At 44.6% G+C, this 17,027-nt stretch overlaps 1 long non-coding RNA gene across 1 annotated transcript; it reads right to left on the bottom strand.

Annotated features, from left to right (window-relative positions):
- Window positions 1-13,057: 13,057 nt before the first annotated feature.
- On the bottom strand, window positions 13,058-16,006 carry LOC135971644 (uncharacterized). The gene is made up of 3 exons (XR_010587892.2): window positions 15,721-16,006; window positions 14,545-14,642; window positions 13,058-14,000 (listed from the first exon to the last, which is right to left on the bottom strand). It is a non-coding gene; the product is annotated as an uncharacterized lncRNA (long non-coding RNA).
- Between the last annotated feature and the right edge of the window lie 1,021 nt (window positions 16,007-17,027).

Genomic DNA, 17,027 nt, shown 5'->3' with positions numbered 1-17,027 from the left:
GGATAAGGAAGTGGAACTAAATAAGAAAAGAATCAAAAGTGATATTGTCAGGTCTTGGAAAAATGACACTGCAATGGGCAAATCCTTTCAATTGTTCCTTCGACCAAAATTCACTGTGTGTCAAGCACTGTGCTCAGCCTTCCGGATGCAGCTGGAAATAATAGTTATGGTCCCTGCCTTTGTGGAGAGTCAGAAGGAGAAGATTGTTCTGAACAAGTAATTACATGTGTAAGGTGTGTTGCCAAGGGGTCAGTACAGGGAGGATTTCTCTGAAAGGAACTCAGCAATGTTTTCCCACTAAATAACAGTCCTTTGAAAAAGTAGACAGGATATTGAAAATAATCCATCGTGACAGAACTACATAATCATTTTTTAATACTTCATCTGATCAAAGGCATGTATTCCTATTCTCTACAAAGAATACAGAGTGATGTCTCTACATAGAAAGGGTCTTTTTTGTCTCCATCTACTTTTGCCTTCTGCTTCTATCAGATCCCTGGGGAAAAGAATATCACACCAACAATGCACCTTTGCTTCTCTGCAGCCCAGCATGGCCACCAGAGCCCAACATTCGTCCGCAGAAACAGAACCGTGAGGCTAAGGCCTGGCAGCCCCTTTTTAGTGCCCTTGACCATCTGGTGGTCAGTCTCCAGTCCCCTTCCACTGAAGTTGACCACTTGGGTAATATGCCTGCTTATACTATGAAATCCTGAAAGCAGAAGAGATTTCCTACTATTTACATTCTCCACTGGCTTCTGAGGAGGGTGGGCCCTGTTAAAAGGAAACCCTTTTCTAGTCAACACTCTGGTGGGTTTGGGAATGCTGGCATGGACCCAGAGTAGTGTTTAGTCACTCTTAGTCTCTGCCTAAGAGAGTGAAAAGAAACTAAGTTTCCCATCTGTGGTAATGCATTCTATAGAAGCACCCAGAGGCAAGGGTGACCAGGAGAACAGCAACCTCCTGGAAATTCACAGATATCCTGGGGAGGGTTTCAGACTTCCAAGTGGCATAAAGGGGGTGGAGGGAGCGGGAAACTTCAAGTCATTTATTCTAGATCTCAAAAAGCAGAGAGACCTTAAACTGATATTTATGTTATAGGAGGATGCTGTCCTTCAAAATCACCAGAAATTTTTTTAAACTTTTCCCCCTTTTAAAGCAGGGGAGGCTTCTTTTAAACAAAAGCAAGACAGAATTCGATTACATAAAACAAATATGAGAGGTCATGAAAAAGTTCATGGAAGACACATCTTATGAAAAAACTATACATAGATTTAAAAAATCTTTGCACCAACACAAACTCACACTAACTTGTATTGCATGTGTGAACAGGATCTAGTTTGAGGCATTAAGAAGGATGAGACATCAGTTTGCAAATATCCTGTATCAGAGCTACATGGATTCTGCTAAAATTGAACCAAGAGCAAACATCAAATTTATGGAGAAATTTGGGTGGAAAAAAATCATTGATGCTTTATGAAAAGTTTATGGTAATAAAGCCCCAAAGAAATCAGCAGTTTAAAAATGGATAATTCATTTTACTAAGGGATGAGGCAATGTTGAAGATGGATCCTACAGTGGTAGACCATCCACATCAATTTGGAAGGAAAAATATTATCTTCTTTGTGCCCTGGTTAAAGAGAATTGACATTAACAGTAGAAACAATAACCAACATCATAGACATCTCAATTGGTAACTTCCACAATTTTTTTTTTTTTGGAGATAAAGTCTCACCCTGTCACCTAGGTTGGGGTGCCATGGTGCAAATCATAGGTCATCACAGCCTCAAACTCCTGGACTCCAGTGATCCTCCTGCCTCAGCCTCCTGAATAGCTGGAACTACAGGCATACACCACTACACCCAGCTAATTTTTTAATTTTTTGTAGAGACAGGGTCTTACTATGTTGCCCAGGCTGGAGTGCATACAATTCTGACTGAAAAAATCAAAGTTGAACAAACTTTCTACTTGATGGGTGCCAAAACCATTGTGCCCAGCTCAGCTGCAGACTAGAGCACAGCTTTCAGTAGAAATTTTAAACAAGGGGGATTAAGATCCTGAAGCATTTCTTTGGAGAATTACAACAGAAGATGAAATATGGCTTTGCCAGTATGATCCTGAAGACAACGCACAATCAAAGCAATGGCTACCAAGAGGTGGAAGTGGCCCAGTCAATGCAAAAGTGGACCAGTCAAGAGCAAAGGTCATGGCAAGAGATTTTTGGGATGCTCAAGGCATTTTGCTTGTTGACTTTCTGGAGGACCAAAGAATGACAACATCTGTTCATTATAAGAGTGTTTTGAGAAAGTTAGCCAGAGCATGAGCAGACAAACACCCAGGAGAGCTTCACTGGAGAGCCCTTCTCCACCATGACAATGCTCCTGCTCACTCTTCTTATCAGACATGGGAATTTTGTGATAGTTTCAATGGGAAATCATTAGGCATCCACCTTACAATCCTGATTTGGCTCCTTCTGACTTCTTTTTGTTTCCGAATCTTGAAAAACTTTTAAAAGACACCCTTGTTTCTTCAGTTAATAATGTGAAAAAGACATTGACATGGTTAAATTCCCAGGAATCTCAATTCTTTACAGATGGACTAAATGGCTGGTATCATTGCTTACAAAAGTGTCTTGAATTTGATGGAGGTTATGCTGAGAAATAAAGCTTATATTTTTTATTTTTACCTTTTAATTTTCCCAAGAACTTTTGAAGTTGCCTCACAGTTTTGAAAAAGGTGGTCTTATGATAGACTCAAATGGTGAGTTGGGGACAAAATTTCCACCTTGCCCCACCAAAGGGCCCTAAGAATCTGTAGAGCATGGATTGAAAACCACCGATCTAGTTTGGCCCTTCTAATTTTATAGCTGAGAAAATAAAAGCCCACAGAGTGGGTTCAAACTCTTGAGGACCACAAGCCCCTCAGGAGGAAGAGCAGGGGCTAGAATCAATGTCACTTGACTTTTCATCCAGGTCCTTTTCTGCTTCCCAGCCCTTATCTGGCCACAACTGTGGGAACACTCATCTGATTCCCATTGACCCATTCATCTCCTCATGCTGATTGGGGGGAAAAAAAATGCTGGCCCTTATGGCTTCAGAAAAATATAAATAAAAGCATTTCACATATTGAATATAAGATCCAGAATGCAACAAGGATGAATCCATTTGGGTCCATTTCTCCTATTTTTCTGCAATTTAAAAGTCAGTAATTATAAAAGTTTTGAAAGCAATGCAATTATTCACTTACAGTACAATAGGGCAAAGTTAAGAAAGAGACCATTTCCAGGAACTTAACTATACTGGATGAATGTGCACAGAAGGGTATCAAGCCAGACTCATTTCCCCAAACCGTTAGCTTCTCCAGTTCCCTTAAGCTGATGGGAAAAGATAGGGTGTGTCTCAGTTTCACAGCCGAGGAAACGGAAATGTAGAGATAGTATGGGAAATACTCGAGTTAACATGAGAGTCAGAACTAAAACCCACCACACACACACAAAAAAAAAAAGTATAAGAGAGGAGGAAGGGAGAAAGAAGAAAACAATGAAAAATATAGCCTTCCTCATGTGTTGATAGCATTCACAGGTCTCAGACCATATTTATACACATCAGTTTTATTTGGGTACTTCCATTACAAGAGGTTAGAAAATAATTCCATATTATATGACTAGCTCTGTAATTTATATTTTATTTTACTTTATTTTATTTTTGAGATGGAGTTTCGCTCTTGTTGCCCAGGCTGGAGTGCAATGGCACGATCTTGGTTCACCGCAACCTCTGCCTCCCAAGTTCAAGCAATTCTCCTGCCTCAGCCTCCTGAATAGCTGGGATTACAGGCACATGCCACCACCCCCGGCTAATTTTGTATTTTTAGGACAGATGGGGTTTCTCCATGTTGGCCAGGCTGGTCTCAAACTCCTGACCTCAGGTGATCCGCCCGCCTCGGCCTCGCAAAGTGCTGGGATTACAGGTGTGAGCCACTGCCCCCAGCCTCTGTAATTTACATCACAGGCTTTGGAGTAAGATATTTTCAATCCAAATGGCAGAACTAAGCACTTACCTGCTGCGTAAACCTTTGGTGGAATCACAATCTATGACTTAGTTGCCTCATCTGTAAAATAGAGAAATAACACCACTCATGTCATATGATGAGTGTGGATATGTATGTAAGATAACGTGTGTGACACGTTGGCACAGTACCTATGACACAGTGAGTACTCAGTAAATACTACTGCTTATTATTATGAAAAGACTGACAGTCGACCAAGAATGGGAACCAGTTTTCTGCTCAAATTCCTCCAGGCACCTCATTCAGCAGATGTTTGCCGCTTTTAGATAGTTGCATTGGGCTCATTTTTTGTTTTGTTTTGTTTTGTTTTGTTTGAAACAGGGTCTTGCTTTATTTAGGCTGGAGTGTCATAGTGTGATCATAGCTCACTCTAGCCTTGCACTCCTTGGCTCAAGCAATCCTCCCACCTCAGCCTCCTGAGAAGCTAGTACTATAGATGCACACCATCACACCCGGCTAATTTTTAAATATTTTGTAGAAACGGGGTCTTGCTATGTAGTTCAAGCTGGTCTTGAACTCCTGGGCTTAAGCAATCCAACCACCTCAGCCTCCCAAAGTCCTGGGATTACAGGCTTGAGCCACCGCACAGCCACACCAGGCTGTTTCTCACGCTCAAAAGTAATGTCTCATTCAGAAGAAATGTTTAGGACAAGGGCTTTCCTGACCTTTGAAAGAGCGTGTGTAATTCCATAATTGGGCAATTGTGCCCTCGTGTGGCAACTCATGGGTACAGCTTCTGATTTGTAACTAGAAAAATTATGCAGATCACGATAGCAAGGTGTTCTCCAGGCTCAGTTCAGAAGACTCCAGTTTACGAGTGGGTCTCTGATTCCAAAAGGAGTTCTATACTTTTGCTCCTGGAACTAACAATGCATCTTCTCTCACTACAATAAACACTGAGGTTAAAAGTCAGCCAGGCACGGTGGCTCAGGCCTGTAATCCTAGTACTTTGGGAGGCCGAGGCAGGCAGACCACGAGGTCGGGAGATCGAGATCATCCTAGTTAACATGGTGAAACCCCGTCAGTCTGATGTCGAAAGCCTATTAAATCATTGTCTACTTGCAATAGGTTCAGGTTTCTCTCCTGCAAATAATCCTGTTTCACATTGTGTTCTAAAAATATCAAAATCCTTGAGACTCCCCCACACTATGTCTTTCTTGCCATTGCTGTTAATCCTATTTGAATTTACTTTCTCCAGACCCTTCTTCTCCGTGTGATTTCTACTCATCCATCAAGACTATCTTGGAAGCCATCTCCCTCAGCAACATCCCCAGCCTAGATTAAGCTGTCTGCTACTCCCTGGCTCTCATGACACTTTGCATTTTCTCTGCAAATCCCTATTATGAGCAATTTTTCTAAGTAATGAGCAACTTGGACTAGTGTAAACCCCATAAAGACAGGGGTCTTTTTGTTTCATTGATATACCCTTAGCCCCAACGACAATGCCTGATAGACAAGGGGATATTTGAAAGCACCTGCCACATCAGTGAATTGTTCAGTTTCTTTTCCGCTCTCCTGGGACCATCCGTGGTACAGTACAAACACTCTTATTATCATAAATTTTATTTACTGGAAATACACAGCTACCCACCCACCAAAACCTGTGTTTGCACATCACATGGACTTAATAATCTTCTGCCTACTTCAGCCTTCAAATGCCTGTCCACCTGGATCTCATAGCAGCCCTGAAGTGTTAATACATTAGCATGAGCTGCTGCAATAGGCAGGTCTCAGTTTCCCCAGAAGTACGGCTTGATTGATAGGATTCCTTCTCCTTCTCATACTTAGACTATGGTCGGAATCTTGGAGGCAGGCAGGAAACCCTCCTATATTTGTCTCAGATAAATTGCTATCCCTCCACTTCTCCCAACCAACTTCTCCAGTGGCCACTGATTGCTTGGCTCAGAAGCTGAGGTGGGAGAATTCCTTGAGCCTGGGAGGTCGAGGCTGCAGTGAGCTGTGATTGGGCCACTGCACTCCAGCCTGAGTGACACAGTGAGACCCTGTCTCAGAAAAAGAAAGGGAAGGGAAGGGAAGGGAAGGGAAGGGAAGGGAAGGGAAGGGAAGGGAAGGGAAGGGAAGGGAAGGGAAGGGAAGGGAAGGGGAGGGGAGGGGAGGGGAGGGGAGGGGAGGGGAGGGGAGGGGAGGGGAGGGGAGGGGAGGGGAGGGGAGGGGGAAAAGGAGTAAGGGAGGAAGGGAAGAAGGAGAGAAGGAAGAAAGGAGGGAAGGAGGGAAGAAAAGAAGGAGGGAAGGAAAGAAACAAAGAGAGAAAGAAAAAGAGGAAAGAGAGAGAAAGAAAAAGAAAGAGCTGGAGGGAGAGAGAGGGGGAGGGCGGGGGAGAAATGAAGGTGGAGGGGGAGGGAGGGAGGAAAAAAGGAAGGAAGGGAGGAAGGAAGGGACAGTGGGAGGGAGAGAGAGGGAGAGGGAGGGAGGGAGGAAAGAAGGAAGGAAGGAAGGAAGGGACAGAGGGACAGGGGAGGGGAAGGAAGGGAGGGGGAGGGAAGGAGGAAAAAAGGAAGGAAGGAAGGAAAGAAGGGAGGGAGGGAGGAAGGAAAGAAGGAAGGAAGGAAGGGACAGTGGGACAGGGGAGGGGAAGGAAGGGAGGGGGAGGAAGGGAGGAAAAATGAAGGAATGAAGGAAGGAAGGAGAGAAGGAAGGAAGGGAGGGAGGGAGGGAGGAGAAAAGGAAGACAAAAAATTGAGGTGACACAGCCACAAGACAGGGAGCATCAAGGATCGCCAGAAGCTGCCAGAAGAGACATGGGACGGCTTCTCCCTCAGAGTCACCAGAAGGAACCAACCCTGCCAAAATCTTGATAACAGGTTTCTGGCCTCCAGAACCATAGGAGAATAAATTTCAGTTGTTTTAACCCACCAAGTTTGTGGCAATTTCTCACAGCAGCCCTAGAATACAAACATGCCATATAAATAGCAAACTAGAGAATATCATATACAGTAGGTGCCATTTATGTAAAATTTTATACCCATGTATAGGATCCTACAGGGATGCCTGGAAGAATGTTTTCCAGATTAGGATTGGAAATAACCTCTGAGGGGGATGATTTTTCCAAACTTCCAGATTGGAATAACTTAAGACTTAGATATAAGGTATTTGGAAAGAATTCTTTCATATATTTCCTCAGCATGTGAGATCCAAATGCAATCTTTCTAGAACATTCCAAATAAGATCAGAAGGATGCCTCATAACTCCCTTGGATACCATATCCCTTTGGCACAGCCTAAGTCCCACTCATGGGAGAGGATACCTTCCTTGCAGCTCCTTGTGGAATACTCACCATCTTTATAGTAGCTTCCAGAACTTCGACCCCTCCCCGTTCAGTTCAGATGACCCTAGTAAGGCCTAGGAAGCAGTCCCCACTGTCCCATGCTCACTGTCACAGCTTTCTGGTCTCTACCTAGCTTCATTGCACTAGAGGGAAAATTGAAGGTGAAAATTGAAGCTGGCTAAAAGCTCCTGTCTGTGGATGCCTCCTGGTAGCATTTGACTGAGCCAGTCCCTGTTTTCCGTGCTGAATTCTACTGCTACTTTCTCTGCCTTGCAGAAAAAAAAAATTGATTTTCATTACTTAATTAGAAGGCTGCCCATTCTTTTTCTTTAGTGGAAAAGCACTTGACAACTAGCTCCATTACTTATTAGTTCTGTCACCTTTGAGCAGTTTTTGTTCTCCTCTCTGCGCCTGTATTTTCCCATCTGGAAAATGGGAATAGTAATTATTTAGGGAAAAACTCTCTGAAATCATGTTTTTCCTCCGCTCTCACACCACCACAATAATCATTAACATAGAAGAGGAAGTCTGTGACCAAACGTGTGGGGGTTTTCCCCCATTCACCAAGCAGCGGACACCAGCTAGGTGCCCTCCCATTCATTCCAACACTATCTATCCAGAGATAGTGTCAGAACCCATGGACTGAGGACTCAATTCCCAAGACTACCCCCTCACACCAGACACCAGTTGCAAGTTCAGGCCTCCAGAGCATCCGACCTTCTGGCTTCAAGTTGAGATTCCCATAACCCCCTCTTTACATTTGAGATTTGCCGGAGCAGCTCACAGAACTCAGGTAAACACAGGTAGTGGCTTATTATACTGAGTACTGCAAGGGATACCGGTGAAGAAATGCATAGGGCGAGCTATGGGGGACGGGGTGCGGTGCTTCCATGCCCTTCCTGGGCGCACCACCCTGCAGGAACCTCCACTTGGTCAGCTATTCTATTCATGAGCTCCCCAAATTCACAGTCCTCTTGCGTTTTTTGTTTTCCTCTTGAGTTTTTATGGGAGGTTCATGAGGTCAGCAATCCTTTCTCCAGGATATAGGGTGGGATCCTCCCTGGGGAGGGTCTTGAGTCTCCAATCAGAAAGGTATGGGAAGACTAGAGTCCTGCCTTGGGGCAAGTGAAAGGAGGGCAAGAGATTCTGTTTCCTGAGGTCAAACACATCCAGCATTATAACAAAAGCCTGTAACTTGTGTTATGGGAGTTATGAGCCAGGCATCATAGATGAAAACAAGTCTTCATCATAACACTACAGTAATACTACCTATTTTGTTCACTTACTGCAACAAGTAAATGAGTTAATGAGTTAATACATATAAATTTGATGTGAGCAGTGCCAGGCTCATACTAAGTGCTTAATAAAAGTTGCCCATCATCACCATCATCATCATGATGTGCTTCCTCGGTCTTCTCTTCCTCCAGCAACTGTCCTTCAATAAGGCTAAGATACTTGGTCTTTCAACCCAGGTACATTTTAAAGGCTTGTCTGGCAGATTCTCCATAACCCTCCTTTATTCTCAATCTTTTGGATGTTCTATGTCTATAAATTTCCTCATTGATTCAACCCCATAGATCAAACTCTTCCCTTCCAAATTAATACCCAATGTAATAATCCAACAACAACTACATTTCTTGTCCCATCATCTGTCCTGGCATACGAGTCCTGGGGCTCGAGGTATCTGCAAGCTAAGCCTGTGTCTCTTTGGGTTTGCCTGCCATGGATACCAACCTCCCCCCGGCAGAAGAAATACAAATATCTATAAAACATCTGTGGCTCACTTTTTATTTATTTATTTTTTGAGACAGGATCTCACTCTGTTGCCCAGGCTGGAGGGCAGCAAAGCAATCACAGCTCACTGTAGCCTCCACCTCCTGGACTCAAGTAACCCTTACCTCAGCCTCTGAAGTAGCTGAAATGATGTGCACCACCATGTGAACTAATTTTTTTTTTTTTTTTTTTTTTTTTTTTTTTGGAGACAGAAGTCTTGCTATGTTGCTCAGTCTGGTCTTGAACTCCTGGGCTCAAGCAATCTTCCTGCCTTGGCCTTCCAAAGTGCTGGGATTATAGGTATGAGCCACAGCACCAGGCCCTGTGACCCACTTCTGTAACTGGATTTACATAACACTCTGCATACATCACCTCCCCTTGAATTTTCTGCAAAAGGTCTTGTGCTGGAACTGGCCTAGAAAACGTGAACATAGCCTGGTCCTGATACTTTCTTGGACCCAGCCCTCACCTAGCAGCTCAGGGACCTAGATCAGAGCCACTCTTTTCCTAATCCTCTCCTTGTGTAAGAATATTCTGAGCACAATTGCTATTTGTGCTGAACAAATTTGCACTACTTGGCACTATTCTCCTAACAGTTTGGCTGCCACATGATAGAGCCACTCTTTGGCTCAATTCCAGGGAATGATGAAATTCAATAACAACTAAATGCCAATCTCAGTTCAATATTACAGATGGTACTTGCCGTCTCCAAATGTCCCCTCGGAGCTACACCTTTTGTCCTGGAAGACGGTGGTGGTGTTGTCTGCACTGAGGTAGTAAGGTCAGTTGGTGAGGTACATGATTAGATTCCTGGAGAATGTTGGACAACCATCCTGATTCTGAGTTTGGAGGGATGTCATTGCTAATCAAACAGCGTTGCAAAGCATCCCTGACAGAAGACAACAGCAAATAGAGACACTGACAGAGCACCTAGGGGCCAGCTCCACTGGAATTGTCCCTGACTGTGGGCTGGACCTCAGTCTGACATCATCAGATGCACTGGCTGGCTCTTTGAGTGTTGATGCATTGATATACTTCCATGCTGGTTGGCAAAGAGCTATTGCCCAGAGCCTCCCGCATGCTCCCTGCTATAATAACATTCCCAGCCCCTCCCTCTCAGATCACTCACGAATCACCCCACCACCACTATCTTGTTTTTTGAGACAGAGTCTCACTCTGTCACCCAGGCTGGAGTGCAGTGGTGCGATCTCAGCTCACTGCAACCTCCGCCTCCCGGGTTCAAGTGATTATCCTGCCTCAGCCTCCCAAGTAACAGGGATTACAGGCGCCCGCCACCACACCCGGCTAATTTTTGTACTTTTAGTAGAGACAGGGTTTCACCATGTTGGCCAGGCTGGTCTCGAACTCCTGACCTCAGGTGATCCAACCAAGTCAGCGTCCCAAAGTGCTGAGATGACAGGCCACACACCTAGCCACCACCACCACCTTTATTTAACAAAGGGTAAATATTTGGCACAAGAGGGGCTTCTAGGCCTCTGCCTCAACACTACCTCTGCCCATTCCTGATTAGTCAGGGCGGGTTGTTAAATATTTCCATTGCCAACCTTGCCAGGACCCATTCACAGAAGGAAGGCTGGACTGATCAGAAATGAGATGTGGAATGTGTGCCCCAGTAAAGCAGCATTATCAAAAAACAAAACCAAGCATACACATCTAGGGATTTTCTAGACTCCTTCCTCAAGCCAGCCAAGTTGGTGGCCAAGTTATTGAACTAGTAACACAGACTTAACCAGCCAGCCCTCTACCTGGGGGAAAATGAGAGGAGCTACTAGTATTCAGGAGGTCAAATCCAATGAGGACCCAAGGATGACACAAAGACATCTTTTGGGGCCAGGCATGTTGGCTCACTCCTGTAATCCTAGCACTTTGGGAGGCCAAGGCAGAAGGATTGCCTGAACCCAGGAGTTCAAGAAAAGCCTGGCCCATATGGCAAGACCCCGTCTCTAAAAAAAAAAAAAAGAGAGAGAGAGAGAGAAGAAATACCTGGCCAACTTAAACCTCTTTTTGTTAAGAATGAGAATTCTTAAGAGATAAAAAGTAGATAATTTTTTTAATTTCAAGGATAAAGGAAGATGCCTATAATTATCTAGGCATGTAGAACATGGTAGGCAACAGAAGAAAAATGGAGCTAGCCTCAGAGTACTCCAGCAGCCTCATAAAATTCTGAGGGGGAAAGTTTGGAAAGCAAGACTTCAAAACCTAAGAAGTCATCTATTTTTCATTATTTAAAGCAACAGAAAGACACTTTAAGGTATCTGTAAGGTCTCAATATGCCTCTGCTGTACCTTTTCTTAAAAATATTATGCAATTGGCCGGGCGCCGTGGCTCATGCCTGTATAATCCCAGCACTATGGGAGGCCAAGGTGGGTGGATCACGAGGTCAGGAGATCGAGACCATCCTGGCTAACACGGTGAAACCCTGTCTCTACTAAAAATACAAAAAATCAGCTGGGCATGGTGGCAGGTGCCTGTAGTCCCAGCTACTCCTCGGGAGGCTGAGGCAGGAGAATGGCGTGAACCTGGGAGGCGGAGCTTGCAGTCAGCCGAGATCGCAGCACTGCACTCCAGCCTGGGTGACAGCGAGACTCCATCTAAAAAAAAAAAAAACTATGCAGTTGATCTATACATCAAAATAAATAACTCTATAATAGAAGACTGTATTATGATAGGACAGATGATCAGCACTGAAATAATTTAAACTTAGAACTAAGATGAAATAAGTATTATGAATACAGTATCAAAATAATGCAGATGTTAAATAATTCTTGGAGAAAAAAAGTACATCAGTGTGGTAATGAGCATTAAACTTTGTCAAAAGTCCCAGACTATACCAAAAACCTGGGATGCAGACAGGCAGAGAAAGTGGAAGAAGTTTTAAGTGGAAATTTTCTTCTCTTGTGATAACACTTATTGAGTGTTTGCAAACTGCTTTAAATGCCTTACACGTATTATCTTATGTACTTTAATATTCATGCATCTGTGAGGCAAAGATCATTTCCATTTTATAGATGATGAAACAAATGAATGGAAGCTAATTACTTGTATAAATATAGGTTAAAAAAAAACTTTGGAAATATACATGAGGAGGAAGACAGTAGGAGAGGAAGATTTACCTACCTTTAGGTCTAATAAATCAGATTTAAAATAAAATAAGGACTTAGAAAATTTAAATACTATAATTAATATGCTTGATTTAATATATATTTAGTCTCTCTAACCTGCAGTTTCCTCATCTATAAAAAAGGGATGGGACTTCCTTCCTGTTGTAATGTTCTAAGTGTAGTATAAGGATGCTTCATCTCAACAAACAACCCTGCATGTTGGGGCTATTTGTTGAGCTTTTGGAAATTCCAGAGCGTAATTTCTAGGAGCTGAGCTGTTCATCCCTGAATTTTGGACTCAATCCAAGGAAAGGACCAAAACTCTCCTTTGCTTTCGATTACAGAACTGAGCTGCGCTCCTGAGTTCCAGCGGCATGGAGCGTTCTGGGAGGGGCAGCTGGGATTCTGCCCAGGGTCGGGGACAGTACTGGAAGTCTGGCAGGAATTCTTCATTGACACATGCATGAGAGCAGGCGCCCTTGGTGCTGACTCTTAGCTGGCAACCCTCTTCTCCCTCCTCGAGCTAAGCACACCCACTTTGGGGTAAAGGATTGGGCAGGGCTCCTCTCTGGTGTCTGCTCCTAGAGATAAGTCCTTGATGACTCTCTGCAGCCTCCCATTCGGGAGATAAATTTCCGATTTGGGAGGAAATCACACACCCCGCCCCATGCCCCGACAGGAGTTGCTACATCTCCCATCCCTCTGCAACGGTGGGAAGTGACTACACCCGCCCTTCCCCAACCCTGGGGGATTCCAGAATTTGAAAGTCCAGAGCTGGAAAGATAAACATCACTGTGTATCCCTCACTCCCTCATTGTTTCTCTTCAGGAACAGAAAAGGAACAGAAAACCAGACTGTGCGGAAATTCATCCATCTGCAGGCGTTGTTAAGGGAACTGTTGCTGAAATTACGTTCGTGGGTTCCTCCCTTTCCTCCTTGTCAACACCCCCACCCACCTCTTAAGAAAAAAAAAGAAAGAAAGAAAAAAAAAAAAAAACTTTGATTCTTTGTCCAAGGTAAGCTTCAACTAGCTTGGCCCTGCAAACTTCTTCTTTATTTCCAGCGATGAAACTTAATGTAGTAAAATTAGTATGAAATTTGGTGCTGGTTTTCTCACTTACAGCCTGTGTCACTTAGGATGAATTAACTGCCCTGTAACCAGGTTACCTGATCCATTACAGGAAATAATCCTATTTCCTCTGCCTACTTCACAGGGTTGTTGAACAAAAGGACATATTGAACCCAAGATCTTTTTCTTTAAGAAATGGGGTCTGGCTCTGTTGCCCAGGTGGGTCTCGAACTTCTAGGCTCAAGCAATCCTCTTCCCTCAGCCTCTGGGTAGCTGGGACTACAGACTTGAACCCAAATTCTGTTTATAAATGGCAAAGTACATATCATGTGAAATAATCTTATCCTCAGCTCCCACTGACTCCTTCATGTATCCTACCTGCCAACCAACTCAATTCCTAGTGTTTTTGCCAAATGTGGAAGACGATTTATTTTTTTTCCTGTACAAGTCTGTTCAAACTGTTTTCTCAGTTAGAGATGTTCCTCCTCTATCTCTGCCTTCAAAATCCTTTCCATCGTTCCCAGTCCAGTTGAAATTCCCTTCCATCCAGGAAGGCTTCCACATTCTGATGTCTCTTTCCAGAATCAGTTGCTCTCCTTCTGAACCCCTCTGGCCTTTTCTTTGTTCCTTGATGTCAGCACTGACCCTATTCCGCTTACATTCGCGTTCTTTGTGCGCCAGCTTATCCCTGCAATAGACAAACCATGAGTCACTCACAGACAGCGCCTTTCATCACTGCACTCCCAATGCCTGGCATTTAGCCTAGGCTGGGGACATAGCAGTGGTGATGGTAAGAAAGGGACAGGAAGAGGCCATCTATCTCATGCATATGTGCTTGTATGCATGGATTTATTTGGAGAAAATTTACACCTTACTATTTCCCAAAGGAGTCTAAGGAAACATTAAAAACAGAACACAACTCAAGGACCAACGAGCTACAGTAAAAACAGAACAGTATGTTTCAAGGCACCTGGGATGTTGTTTACTACAGTTAAACCCTGGATTTATCACTGAGTTTCCTGGATAAAAGGGAAACACACTGGCTCATATACTTATCATTGTACAATAACTTTGGAATCAGATTGGAAAAAGAAAATTTTCCTGGCACCGTGTTCAAGGAGAAATTTATCAAGTGGATCTTTATATAACAGACATGAGGTCACACAATGAGCAGCATCTCCAACGGCAGCGTTGAAAAAGGACACAAAGGTTTTCAGATGGGCAATTCTTACATTCCACTGCATTTCAGAGAGAAGGGGTTTCTGCAAGGAAATGAGACGTGGCGCATAGCCAGGGCTTTCTCTACATTTGTAAGAGATGCCTTGAGAACCTAAAAGAAAGAAAAGTTGGTGTAAGTCTGCTTAATATCCGATCTCAAAGACCACCTCTAGGCCAGGTGCAATGGCTCACTCCTATAATCCCAGCACTTTGGGAGGCCAAGGCAGGAGGATTTCTTGAGCCTAGGAATTCAAGGCCAGCCTGGGCAACATAGCAAGACCCCATCTCTAGAAAAGAAAAGGAAATTAGCCACGCATGGTGGCACGTGCCTTCAGTCCCAGCTACTCAGGAGGCTGAGGTAGGAGGATTGCATAAGGCCAGGAGTTTGAGATCAACCTGAGCAACATAGGGAAACCCCACCTCAAAAAAACAATTAAAAAATAAAAGCCATGTCTAGATTTCCTTTAAGGATCCTGGTGGCTAGCTTGCAACACCTTAAGGCAGGAAGACACAGGGAGCAAGCAGGCAGCTGGGACAAGTATGGACTGAGGCAGGCAGAGCTCTGTGTCCACAATAGTCAGTGTCTGTCCCTCCACAAGGATGACATCAGTGGGCCCCCTGTTCATCAGGACGGATGTCCAGGCCTGGTTAGCCTCAAAGGAGAGGCTAACAGGTGTCTTGGCAGGCAATGAAAGAGTCCTAAGGAATGATAGTTCATAATGGTAACACCAGACCCCCAGGACAACTGAATTCTAAGACTACCAAGATGACAGAAAAGAACCTGCCTCAGGTGGGGCTGAATCAGAATGTGGGCACCTTGGGGTATCCATCTGTGAGTTTCAGAGGCAGAAAGGAGAGGTGGGAGCTGACCATCTCAACTGACCTCGGAAAAACCGAGACTGACAGAGAGAAACTTATGCCCAAGGGCTCGCATCTGTGGCTACTACAGTCCTGCGATCATCAGTTTTTTTTTGTTTTTGTTTTTGTTTTTGTTTGGCGTCCCACTCTGTTATGGAGCCTCTGTCCAGCCTGGAAGGCTGGAGTTCAGTGGCGTGATCTCAGCTCACTGCAACCTCTGCCTCCTGGGTTCAAGCAATTCTCCTGCCTCAGCCTCCCAACTGGCTGGGATTACAGGCTTGCACCACCCCGCCCAGCTAATTTTCATATTTTTAATAGAGATGGGGTTTTACCATGTTGGCCAGGCTGGTCTCAAACTCCTGACTTCAAGTGATCCACCTGCTTCCCAAAGTGCTGGAATTCCAGGTGTGAGCCACGCACGCACACCGATCGTCAGTTCTAAGACGGCTGCTTGTCTCTGCATTAAAAGGGGAGCACTTGCCTTCTGGCCCCCTACACACCTGAGAAACAGCAGCGCCTCACCAAGAGTCGATGCTGAGATAGCCCCAGGGTTTTCGGTTTGAGAGTTTTATGTCTAGAAAGAACACTCTCTCTCTCTTTTCAGTCTTCCGTTTTTGTGCCTGTTGCTATGAAGACCTCCTGAAATAGCTGGCTCAGTCTCTCTTAGTCCTGTGACTCCGGAAGCCTGGCCCCGTTTCTCTGAAGTTATTTCTGGTTGGGAAGCTGGTCTCGCAGTATATCTGACTCTTGTAAGACCGGAGGGTCAAGACCCCACAGTCACTTTAGGCCACCACAGACCTCACGAGGTTGGCAAAAACAGACTTCTGTTGTCCTTATCAGTCAGTGCCAGGGGAAGGGAGAGGTTAGAGAGAGAGAGAGCATCACAAGGTCAGAGGAGGGGGTGGCCAGGATGCCCAGAAGGAAGACTAATTCTGTATTCCCTTCCCCACTTAGAAGCTGTGGCTTCATTCTGGGTAGCCCCGTGTGGCCATTTCGTAGCCCTGCCAGGGCAGTTCTGTAAAGCACTGTCTCTGAATTTTGCTCAACACATCCAATCAATAAGATTGAAAACCCACTGCAAATGGAGCCCACCAGAAGTGAGGGCATCAGAACCACTGTACAGGGAGGGTCACTTAAAGATGCAGCTCAGTCCTGCCCCACCAGCAGTGCGAAATCTCAATCTATTGTTCTTATCATTATCATTATGATTATTCCTACTATTAACAACAGCAGTGATAAAGAATGGTATTATGAGCGTGAAGAGCTTGGCAGTCAAGTACAAAATTGAGGCATAGGCCGGGCACAGTGGCTCATGTCTTAGTCCCTGCACTTTGGGAGGCCGAGGCAGGAGGATCACTTGAGCTCAGGAGTTTGAGACCAGCTTTAGCAACATAGTGGTACCCTGTCTCTACAAAAATAAAAACAAAAATAGCCAGGTGTAGTAGAACATGCCTGTCATCCCAGCTATTCAGGGTCTGAGGTAGGAGGATCGCTTGAGCCCTGGAGGTCAAGGCTGCAGCAGTAAGGTGTGATTACCCCACTGCACTTCAGCCTGGGTGACAGAGCAAGAACCTGTCTCAAAAAAAAAAAAAAAAAAAAACCTGTCTCATGTGTGTGTGTATGTGTGTGTGTGTGTGTG

This window comes from Macaca fascicularis, chromosome 7 (genome assembly GCF_037993035.2).
Source record: "Macaca fascicularis isolate 582-1 chromosome 7, T2T-MFA8v1.1".
In the NCBI taxonomy this organism is placed as follows: domain Eukaryota; kingdom Metazoa; phylum Chordata; class Mammalia; order Primates; family Cercopithecidae; genus Macaca; species Macaca fascicularis.
The sequence above is the reverse complement of the archived record's forward strand: the minus strand, read 5'-3'. Positions and strand labels throughout refer to the sequence as shown.